We start from the raw sequence: 9,858 nt of genomic DNA, 5'->3' as shown, positions 1-9,858 counted from the left end.
CATTTAGTGAAAGTTACCAGTTCTCAAGAGCATTTAGTTTAGCCCTTAAGGTTTTTTTTGAGAATGTTGTTTTTATTACAATTTAGTAGTAATGACTGATTAAAATGTGAACAGTAAGACCCGTAATCTTCTGAAATTTTCACAATTTCATTTCGGCTGATTAAAATAACATTGAATGAGATTCAGAATGATATTACTGTTATGATGTATGTTATTAAAAATCCCACCAGCTTCCCATCTTTCAAACAGAATGAGCAGATTGGATTCAGTCACTTCCAAAATTGTAGGTTTGCAAAATAATGCTAAAAAATAATAGAGATCACTGCAGAAAAAAAAAAACTATTAAAGGGCCCTATATGTTCTCTGATTTGATCCAGTTTACTTTATTAGAATGACTTTGTGTCAGGATGAGTTTCTTTCTCAGTATCCTGATCAAGGCAACAAAGTTCTTTTTCCTTTTTGGAACTCAATTTTTTAATGTAGAAATTATGTTTGCTTGATATATCAGCTACATGTTAAGACAGTCACATTGTCAAGCCTGAATTTGATTGGGGCAATGCCTCGATTTGTGATAGGTGCATTACTTGGAGCCTGACACACATATTAGCCTAGCAGGTAATATACAAACCAGTTTGTAGATATGTATATTTTAGTGTACCATATAAACTCATTAGACTAGAGTTTAGATAACCATGGATACCCAAGTCATGTGAACACTTTCTATGATGCGTATGGAAACTGTGACTTTCTTCAAGAAACTGTTGAAAAAAGGACACAAATGTCTGTAAGGGGCAAACAATATGAATCATGAGGCAATTTATACATTTAACCCAGATGGCATGACACAAGTGCATAATTATGCCATTTGCCTGATCTCTTGAGGCATATGTCATCCCTGTGGTGTACTGCAGATACATACAAAAAAGGTATGGGGGAAGAATACGTGGAGGATGCGCTACTTTTTGAAAGATATATTTATCTCCCTCCTCCCCACTCAATTTCACTTATGCAATTATTTGAGTCAGAAATATAAGGCTGGAGGGTGCAAACTATGACTGAGTTTTTCCATAGAATAGCGTTATCTGTAGCTCAGGGATGAACTGTGGAGTCAGTCCCTGGTGCTGTCTGAGCTTGGTAGTTTTCTTGCAGACATTTTATTATCAAACATCAGTGCCCTGATGATGTTACCTAGTTTGGTAATGAAAAATCTGTAAGAAAATCACCAAGCTATGATTGAGTTTATATATTATCCTAACCATAGAACACCTTGTTTGATTGACAGCTTCTGCATTCTATGAAACCAGCTATTGTGGATTATAAACCATGCTCGATGTTTCACTATGGCTGTTGTAAATCATTCAACAAGCTAAAAGTAAAGGTTCCCCTTGCACATATGTGCTAGTCGTTCCTGACTCTAGGGGGCGGTGCTCATCTCTGTTTCAAAGCCGAAGAGCCAGCGTTGTCCGAAGACATCTCCATGGTCATGTGGCCGGCATGACTAAATGCTAAAGGCGCACGGAACTCTGTTACCCTCCCACCAAAGGTGGTTCCTATTTTTCTACTTGCATTTTTTACGTGCTTTCGAACTGCTAGGTTGGCAGAAGCTGGGACAAGTAATGGGAGCTCACCCCGTGGCACTAGGGATTCGAACCGCTGAACTGCCGACTTTTCGATCGACAAGCTCAGTGTCTTAGCCACTGAACCACCGTGTCCCTCAACAAGCTAAGCAGATCCAAAACTTGGCTGCAGCACTCCCAACGAGATCCAGACTGAGTTCCATCCTTAGCCCTGGAAACCCATTGGGGCACTTCCAGCCATTACTTTTTCTTGGCCCAATAAACTTGAAAGGGTGTCCCAAAGCTGCTTTTTTTCAAGAGGCCAACTGGACTTTCTGGTTTTTCTTTGAAGACGTTTTACTTCTCATCCGAGAAGCTTCTTCAACTCTGACTGGATGCTGGGGAAGAAGCTTCTTGGATGAGAAGCGAAATGTCTTCAAAGAAAAACCAGAAAGTCCTGTTGCCTCTTGGAAAAAAAGCACCTTTGTGACAACCATAACCTGGGATGACTGACAATCTCCATAGACATACTTCGAAGGATGGTTGCTGGGGGGGGGCGGGGGGGGGAGATGGAGTGAATTCCTTAACAAAAGGCAGGATGCAAATTTTCAGAAACAAGACAGATTTAACATGCGTTTGCTTGGGGGAGAGTCGCCATCGGACTGGTTTTTGCCAGAACATCTGTCAACTGCATTTAATTCCTAGGTGGCTCAGTGGCTATGACGCTGAGCTTGTCGATCAGAAAGGTCGGTTGTTCGAATCCCTAGTATAGGTCTCCTGCGTGAGCAGGGGGTTGGACTAGATGACCTCCAAGGTCCCTTCCAACTCTGTTACTGTTACTCTCTCTGTCTCTATCGCAGCCCGAATCTGCCCACATGGGCCCGCGAGGCACTTATCCTCCCACTGCCCTTCTCCGTTTCGAAGCAGCCCCCCCCCCTCCAACCTTTTACCTTTCCTGACCTCGGCGACCCGCTTCCCCATCACAACTCGCAAAGCTCCGCCTCGGAGGAGGAGGTGGGCGTGGCCCAGCTTCCCAGGCTGGCTGGTCCGCGCCGAGAGCTCCTCCCCCTCACTTCATCCGAGCTTCAGCGCCGGGCTTGCCGCTTTCTCGAGGCTGCCCGTGGAAACGGATGGGGTCGGTAGCGCTAGCGGGCTGCTAGCTGCCCGTCGTCGGTCGCCGCTGGTCCCGAGAGCGGGGAATAATAGCCGGTCCCTGACCGCGTTCGCTTCTTGGCTCCGACGCCGGGAGGGTTGCTGAGCTCGCGGGGAGGCTGGTGGTGGTCCTCGGCGATCCCGGTGAGTTGCTTGGGGGGTGAGAGAGGGACCGAGCTCCGCGGTGGGTCCCGGGAGGAGCCGCTGTGGCGCGTGTGCGGGAGTCTCTTCCATCTAAGCCCGCAGGGCGGAAATCTCCAGGGAGCTTGAGGGTGGGTGGACGGGCGGAGGAAGGGAATGAGACAAGTGGGTGGGCTGCCAGACCTTTTTGGGTGGAAGAACTAGAACAAATTCTACCATCGCCTCCCGTATATTTTGCCTCTTGTATATGGAGGTTCTTCGAGGTGTGCTTGTTGCTGTCCCTCCAGAATGAATTTTATTTAAAAAAAAAAAAAAAAAAAACAACCCTTCCAGGCTTTATTCATGAAGTTTAAGCAAAGGCGAACCAAGAAGCATTGGGGCGCGGAGTTTGTTGGGGTTTTTTTTCCCCCCCTCAGTTTAAGTTACCCAGAAAATTTGGGCGTGATTGTGCTAATTTGAGCTCCGTTCAGGTGTTCGTCAAGGAGTGGACGGAGGGAAAGATGTCCGACCGCTCCTTTCACCGACCACTGTCAAGTGAGGAGGAGGAGGAGGAGGAAAGGGAAGGTGCGGGGGGGGGGGACACTGCAATGTACTGGGTTAGAGAGCTCTCTCTGCCTTTTCTTTTTGGCTTCGGACGTTTGGGAGTTAGCTTGTTCAATGGGGCTCGGGTTTAAAGCTGGTTTAAAACGAAGCCCAGCTTTGTAAGTAAGAGGAAGAAGAAGAAGAATGCAAGTTCTGACAGCCGAAGTGCAAAGGAGTCGTTTCACGGTTTCAGAAATGAAAGAGTAACCTATCTCTGAAACTAAGCTTTGCCTTGAACACAGAGGCATATAATCGCTACGAGGATCCCAGGTCTTTTGATGCAAGCCTGCATCAACGCTTTGCTTTTCCATACGTGCGTTTACCTTGGCAGCTTGTGGGAGTCACCATGCAATGGATGGCTTTACCTCTTAAAGGTGTGGGAAAGTAAAGTGTAAATGCACCCGCGCGTGTGTAATTCTGCCGCTATCACAAACATTATTACTCACTTCTGCTTTTCTGCTGCCTCTGGCTGAATATACATCAGTTATTTCCTGATGCTCTTCTGCTATGTGTGGTCCACAAAGCCACTGCCTGTTAACCATGACAGGATGGAAATCAGATAGTGTGGAAGTTTGTTAGGCTGACGGTGTTTTCCTGTCCTTCTGGCCCCTTAGCAAGCAAAAGGGACTAGTATCCATTTGTTTAAAACTGTTTCTCAACCTTATCAACTTTTAAGATATGTGGATTTCAACTCTCAGAATTCCCCATGCTGGACATACATCTTAAAAGTTGCAGAGGTTGAAAAATACTGGTGTAAAGGATAGGCTGGGAAGTAGATGAGGTGGGCTGGAGAAATGGAAAAGGAAGGTAAATTGACATTTGTAATTCCCCTTCCCATTTAATTTTAAATGTACAGAAGATTGTTTCAAATGGTTCTTTCAAAATATAACATTTAAGAATTTGGGGTGACCTGCTGGCTTTATATAGTGCTACTGCCTTTTAAAATAAGATGAAAAGTAAAGTTCTTTTGTGATAACATGTTCAATTTATTTGTAACTGCTGAGAAAAAATTACTTTCTCCACCAAATGTAAAATGATAGTAGGGAGAGCAGGGGTGGGTTCTACTTACCTTTACTACCGGGTCGCAACGGGCCACGCATGTGCATGCGCAGAAGTTTCTGCACATGCGCAGAAGCGTCCTGATGACATCAGGTCAGTGGGTGGAGCCTCCCGCCGGTTTTACTACCGGTTCTATAGAACTGGTCCAAACTGGGGGCAACCCACCACTGAGGGAGAGTAAGGTGTAACATAAGATTGGAAATTGAATGATCGTAGCTGATTATTCAAGTGTTCTGTTTGTATCTAGGCCAATAAAAGTCCTTTTAGAAACAGCATTGTGGTTAGTGTAAATGTGTAATGCAAGCATGGTCAAGATAAATTCTGACTTATAGTAGCTGAACTGTTTTGTGCATAATTATCTACAAGTTAAGTTTATTTTTTTCTGGTTTAACATATGTAAATTTACTCATTATGGATTAACATTATATGTGAACCAAGCAAAAAATTAGAATGATGTGAAATGAACTTAGCAAATGATTGTAGTTGTATGGTTCCAGGTTGTTGTTGCTTATTTAGCAAATCATGTTAAATAAAATCGTAATTTGATGTAATATGTGAACATGTCACTGGCTTAACTGGTGATTGTAAATCCTGGATGCATTCATACAATGCATTAAAGGTAATTACAGATGTATCAGTCTTGGTTATTGATTTACCATGTTGTGTGAACCTAGATCATTTGGTTAATTTTGTTACAGTATTATGATGCAAATCCAAAGAATAAGCTTTTCCATTCACCATGTTAAATATGTTCCTTTATGTAAAAATAATAAAAGTTTGGAAATAATTTCTCTCTTCAATATCTCTGTTACCTTCAGAATTAGACACTTGTGAGTGAAAAATCCAGAAGGTTAAAAACAATTATTGATCAATATGAGAAATTATCAGAGAAGGACAATAATACTTATTGTAAACTGAATTTTATTTATTTATTTATAATTTTTCTATGCAATTAACAGAATAACAGAGTTGGAAAGGACCTTGGAGGTCTTCTAATCCAACTGCCTACTCAGGCAGGAAACCCTCTACCATTTCAGACAAACTCATTTCCAATTGGCTCTTGAGAAGCATAGAACATATGTTGGCTCCTGTTCCCAATTTTATATTGCCATCTATTTTTAAAGGTCAGTACAAAGAGCAAAAGTACTGCCCCTGAGCCTCGTGATAGAATATATTTTTGAATCTCAATCTTCATAATCTGGATTAATCTCATAATGTTCAGCGTAACTTCCACTTTTGAATATGAAATTGATTTAAATTTTTCTCTACACAGCAATAATTCCCTTAATGTCAGTTGCATATTTAGAGCAGGTGAGAGGCATTTAGTGAAACTATCATGTCGTCACTCTAGGTTTGGTCAACCAAAAATACTCCATTCACTTTGTCTGGGTAATGTGCAGAGAATTTGGTAATAACGCAAAGAGTTTTTTTGCAACTGTATCTAGATCAGTTCTTATATATCAAGTAGGTTAAAGCTATATGTTAATTATGTTGCACTAATTTAGTATCTGCGAGCAGTTTCTTTTCTTCATAACTATTTCTGGTATTATATTGCTTTGCATAGTTTCCATTATCAGAAAGTCATAGCAAAAGCTTAGACTTCCTGCTTTGTGCCTTTCAATTTTATTTTGAATTTATTTAGCTCAGGTTCAACTGCAACTAGGCACTATCATTCATGAAACCATTTCCAAAACTAAATATCATTTGAAAGAGCAACGAACAGCCTGCAACTATGACATTTTTTCAAGAACAAACCAATGAAAAATATATTTGCATACTCAGTTGCTTCAGGTGTTTAAGACTTATCTGCATCTGCTCATTGTTGCATACAAAAGTGAAATCATATTAAAAGTGCAGAACTTCAGAGATGTGGGCTGTGTCTTATTTGGAGCAGTACTGCTTGCTTTGTGCAAATTATTCTTTTTTTAAGAAAATCCCAATTGAATTAGTTTAAAGAGCTGAACATTCCACACATGGTGATCTCATATTTTTACATGATGCAGTTCAATATAGGTTTATAGCCATGTTTGCCTCTTCATATTGTTTTGATAAGCACCACTGAATTTATTGGCAATAATAAAATCAATAAAATGTATGTGTGTGTGTTCTTGTTGTTAGAATAGATTTGACTTAAATCACTTTTTCACATCTATATTTACTAGAAATCTATTTCAAATTCAAATTGAGTTCATACACAGGACCGTAATATGATTTTGTAAATTACATAAACCCAGCCACTGATATCTGTCGAGAATGGTTTATGGCTTGGTATGGTGTATGTATCCAGTAATTGTAGCTTATTCAATAAACTCTGATTAATTGAATTTATGGCTTACTATAGCTTTCCCCATTTGGTACTCCCCAGATGTATTGGAATTACAACTCCAAGAATTAAGAGCTGACTTGACACTTTGAGAATTGAAATTCAATGTATCTAGAGCAGTGTTTCTCAAACTTGGCAGCTTTAAGATAAGTTTCTGGCTTGGGAATTCTGGGAGTTGGTCAGAAACACTGATTAAGAGAATAGAAGGCTGAGGAAAAGTAGCTTAACATGATGCATTTACCCAATCTGAAACTACAAATACATTTCCACATTTGCTCTGGAACTGTCCTAACTGAATTTGATGGTGTTGTTTTCAAGGAAATGTTATATGTTTGTAGTATTTTACTTCCAAAGATTATCCTACGTATGTCAATTTATGAATTTAGTTACATTACCCTCTGAAAGTAATGTAACTTCTGGCACATATACATAGGCTTTGGCTACATGTACCATTTTGTGAAAATATATTTTAAGCCTTTTCAGATGTTAGCTGGAACTTAAACACAAAGCTTCATAATCCCCCTATCTGCTTTTTGGTGAAGAATTTAGCTGCTTGGGAAATTGCTGGTTTTATTTTTTTAAAAACAACGATTTCCAACTCTAATGGTTACAAAGATAGGTAGGTACTCGGTGATGTAAAGATAATTGCCTGCTAAAACTTTGGAAGCTAGAAGAGGTTCCACTCCTCTCAAATAACCCATTTACCCACAGATGCAAAATTCATCATCAACCTTTGGTGACCTTTAAATGCAAAAGCAACGGAAAGAAGCTGTTTGGGGAGTCAGATGCTTAGAGAGCAGAATGAGGAAGGCAGCTGCTAATTTTTTGCCTGTATTCCCTCTACTTCTGGAGAAAATCAGATCTATATAATCATTAAGAACTGACATGAACCTGGTGACACTTGAGCAATAACTGGTGCGCTCTCTACAGACACCAAGGCAGCAACCTGCAGTATTCCAAACTTTTACATTTAGAATGCACCATGGGCAAATAATCTGAGAGAAATCTGAACAGAAGAATCAGAGATAAGGAAAGGGTCATTCATTTCTATTTCCCTGCTTCCAGTTCCCTACTGTTGTTTCCTTTTATTAAACAAGAAAGTCAGAAAAAAGAATAACAGTACAGAGACATCTTTGGCACTAACATTTTTGTATTATTCATTAGTGTTGGTGATTCACATGCTTCTTCAAGTAGCAAAACCGGAATAGATTTTACAAAAGCAAGATAAAGGAATGGTCTGAACAAAAAATAATGTGCTTCTTTGATTAATATAATTCATATAGGGTGCTGAATTTTAATGTTAGCAATCGGTGTTGTGGTACCTTGAAGGAACAAGGCACTGAGCTTGTCGATTGAAAGTCGGCAGTTCAGCGGTTCAAATCCCTAGTGCTGCGTAATGGGGTGAGCTCCCGTTACTTGTCCCAGCTTCTGCCAACCTAGCAGTTCGAAAGCACATTAAAAGTGCAAGTAGAAAAATAGGGACTACCTTTGGGGGGAAGGTAACAGAGTTCCATGTGCCTTTGGTGTTGAGTCATGCCGGCCATATGACCACGGAGACATCTTCGGACAGCACTGGCTCTTCAGCTTTGAAACAGAGATGAGCACCACCCCTTAGAGTTGGGAACAACTAGGGGGAATCTTTACCTTTACCTTTTAGTGGTGAAATTCAATTTTTTTTACTACCGGTTCTGTGGGTGTGGCTTGGTGGACGTGGCTTCTGTGGGCATGGCTTGGGCTTGGTGGGCATGGCTTGGTGGGCGTGGCAGGGGAAGGATACTGCAAAATCTCCATTCCCACCCCACTCCAGGGGAAAGATACTGCAAAATCTCCATTCCCACCCCACTCCAAGGGAAGGATACTGCAAAATCCCCATTCCTTCCCCACTCCTGGAGGAAGAATATTCCAAAATCTCAATTCCCACCCCACTATGGGGCCATCCAGAGGTGGTATTTGCCGGTTTTCTGAACTACTCAAAATTTCTGTTACCAGTTCTCCAAACTACTCAAAATCTCCACTACTGGTTCTCCAGAACCTGTCAGAACCTGCTGAATTTCACCCTTGGTTGGCAGCTCACAATACATGTACCCTGTTTTCCCGAAAATAAGACATCCCCTGATAATAAGCCCAATTGGGCTTTTGAGCGCATGCGCTAAAATAAGCCTGCCCCCCAAAATAAGCCCTTCCTGAAAATATTTAAATACAGAGCTAGAAATCAGGTAAGACAGCAAGAGGAGTCCTATCTTGCTTCACATCTTGCTATCTGCCCCAAAATAATAAGACCTGCCTGAAAATAAGGCCAAGCACTTATTTCCGGGTTCAAAAAATATAAGACAGGGTCTAACACGTTAGATTGATTTAGTATCTTCCATAGGGATGGATGGCTCAGCAGTTGAGATGCTGGGCTTGTCAGCTGGAAAGCTGATAGCCCGGGTTTGAGACACGAGTGCTGCACGACAGGGTGCGTTCCTGTTACTTACCGTAATTCCTGCCAACCTAGCAGTCAGAAAGCATGAAAATGCGATTAGATATATAGGTACCACTAAGGCAGGAAAGGTTACTGTATTCTGTTCTTGACAGGATGATGACAGAATGCATCTCTCAGACAACATAGGTTCATTCAGCTGAGAATTGGAGATGAGCACCTTTTCCCCTTGAGTTGGTCATGACTGTACAGGGGAACCTTTAGCCCTTTATAGGGATGTTCATCACGGGGTGGATGTTATGCGCCGGTTTAAAGCAGGATCAAGAAATTTGTGGTTGGCTGAGTATTCCTGATGGTCAGCGCACAGCAGCCTCAACTGTCATGGCTAAAGATGGGCATACAAAAAGTGATGGTCCAATAACATCTGTAGGACCACAACATCCCCATCTCTGATTCATACAGCACCTGAACTCTGCCATGCTCCAACCTTCTTCACAGATTAGCAGAAGGATGAAAGCATGAACGCACATATCCTTCCCAGAGCTCCTTTTCAGCATTTCAGAAATAATGTCTGAGTAGCTTTTTAGTTTAGGGTTTTACTAATCTCTATGCTTTAGCTTGTT

At 41.4% G+C, this 9,858-nt stretch overlaps 1 protein-coding gene across 3 annotated transcripts in view; it reads left to right on the top strand.

Annotated features, from left to right (window-relative positions):
- Window positions 1–2,620: 2,620 nt before the first annotated feature.
- PPP1R16B (protein phosphatase 1 regulatory subunit 16B) overlaps window positions 2,621–9,858 on the top strand; it is a 106,114-nt gene continuing 98,876 nt past the window's right edge. For 2 of the 3 annotated variants that reach the window (XM_034413938.2, XM_087889180.1), the window contains exon 1: window positions 2,628–2,852. The gene's annotated coding sequence lies outside the window, so the exon portion shown is untranslated. Of the gene's footprint in view, window positions 2,853–9,858 lie in introns of all 3 variants that reach the window. The other variant, XM_034413937.2, reaches the window with a different exon arrangement.

The sequence above is a fragment of the Pantherophis guttatus genome, chromosome 3 (assembly GCF_059756535.1).
Source record: "Pantherophis guttatus breed Tessera chromosome 3, ASM5975653v1, whole genome shotgun sequence".
Lineage (NCBI taxonomy): Eukaryota > Metazoa > Chordata > Lepidosauria > Squamata > Colubridae > Pantherophis > Pantherophis guttatus.
The sequence above is the reverse complement of the archived record's forward strand: the minus strand, read 5'-3'. Positions and strand labels throughout refer to the sequence as shown.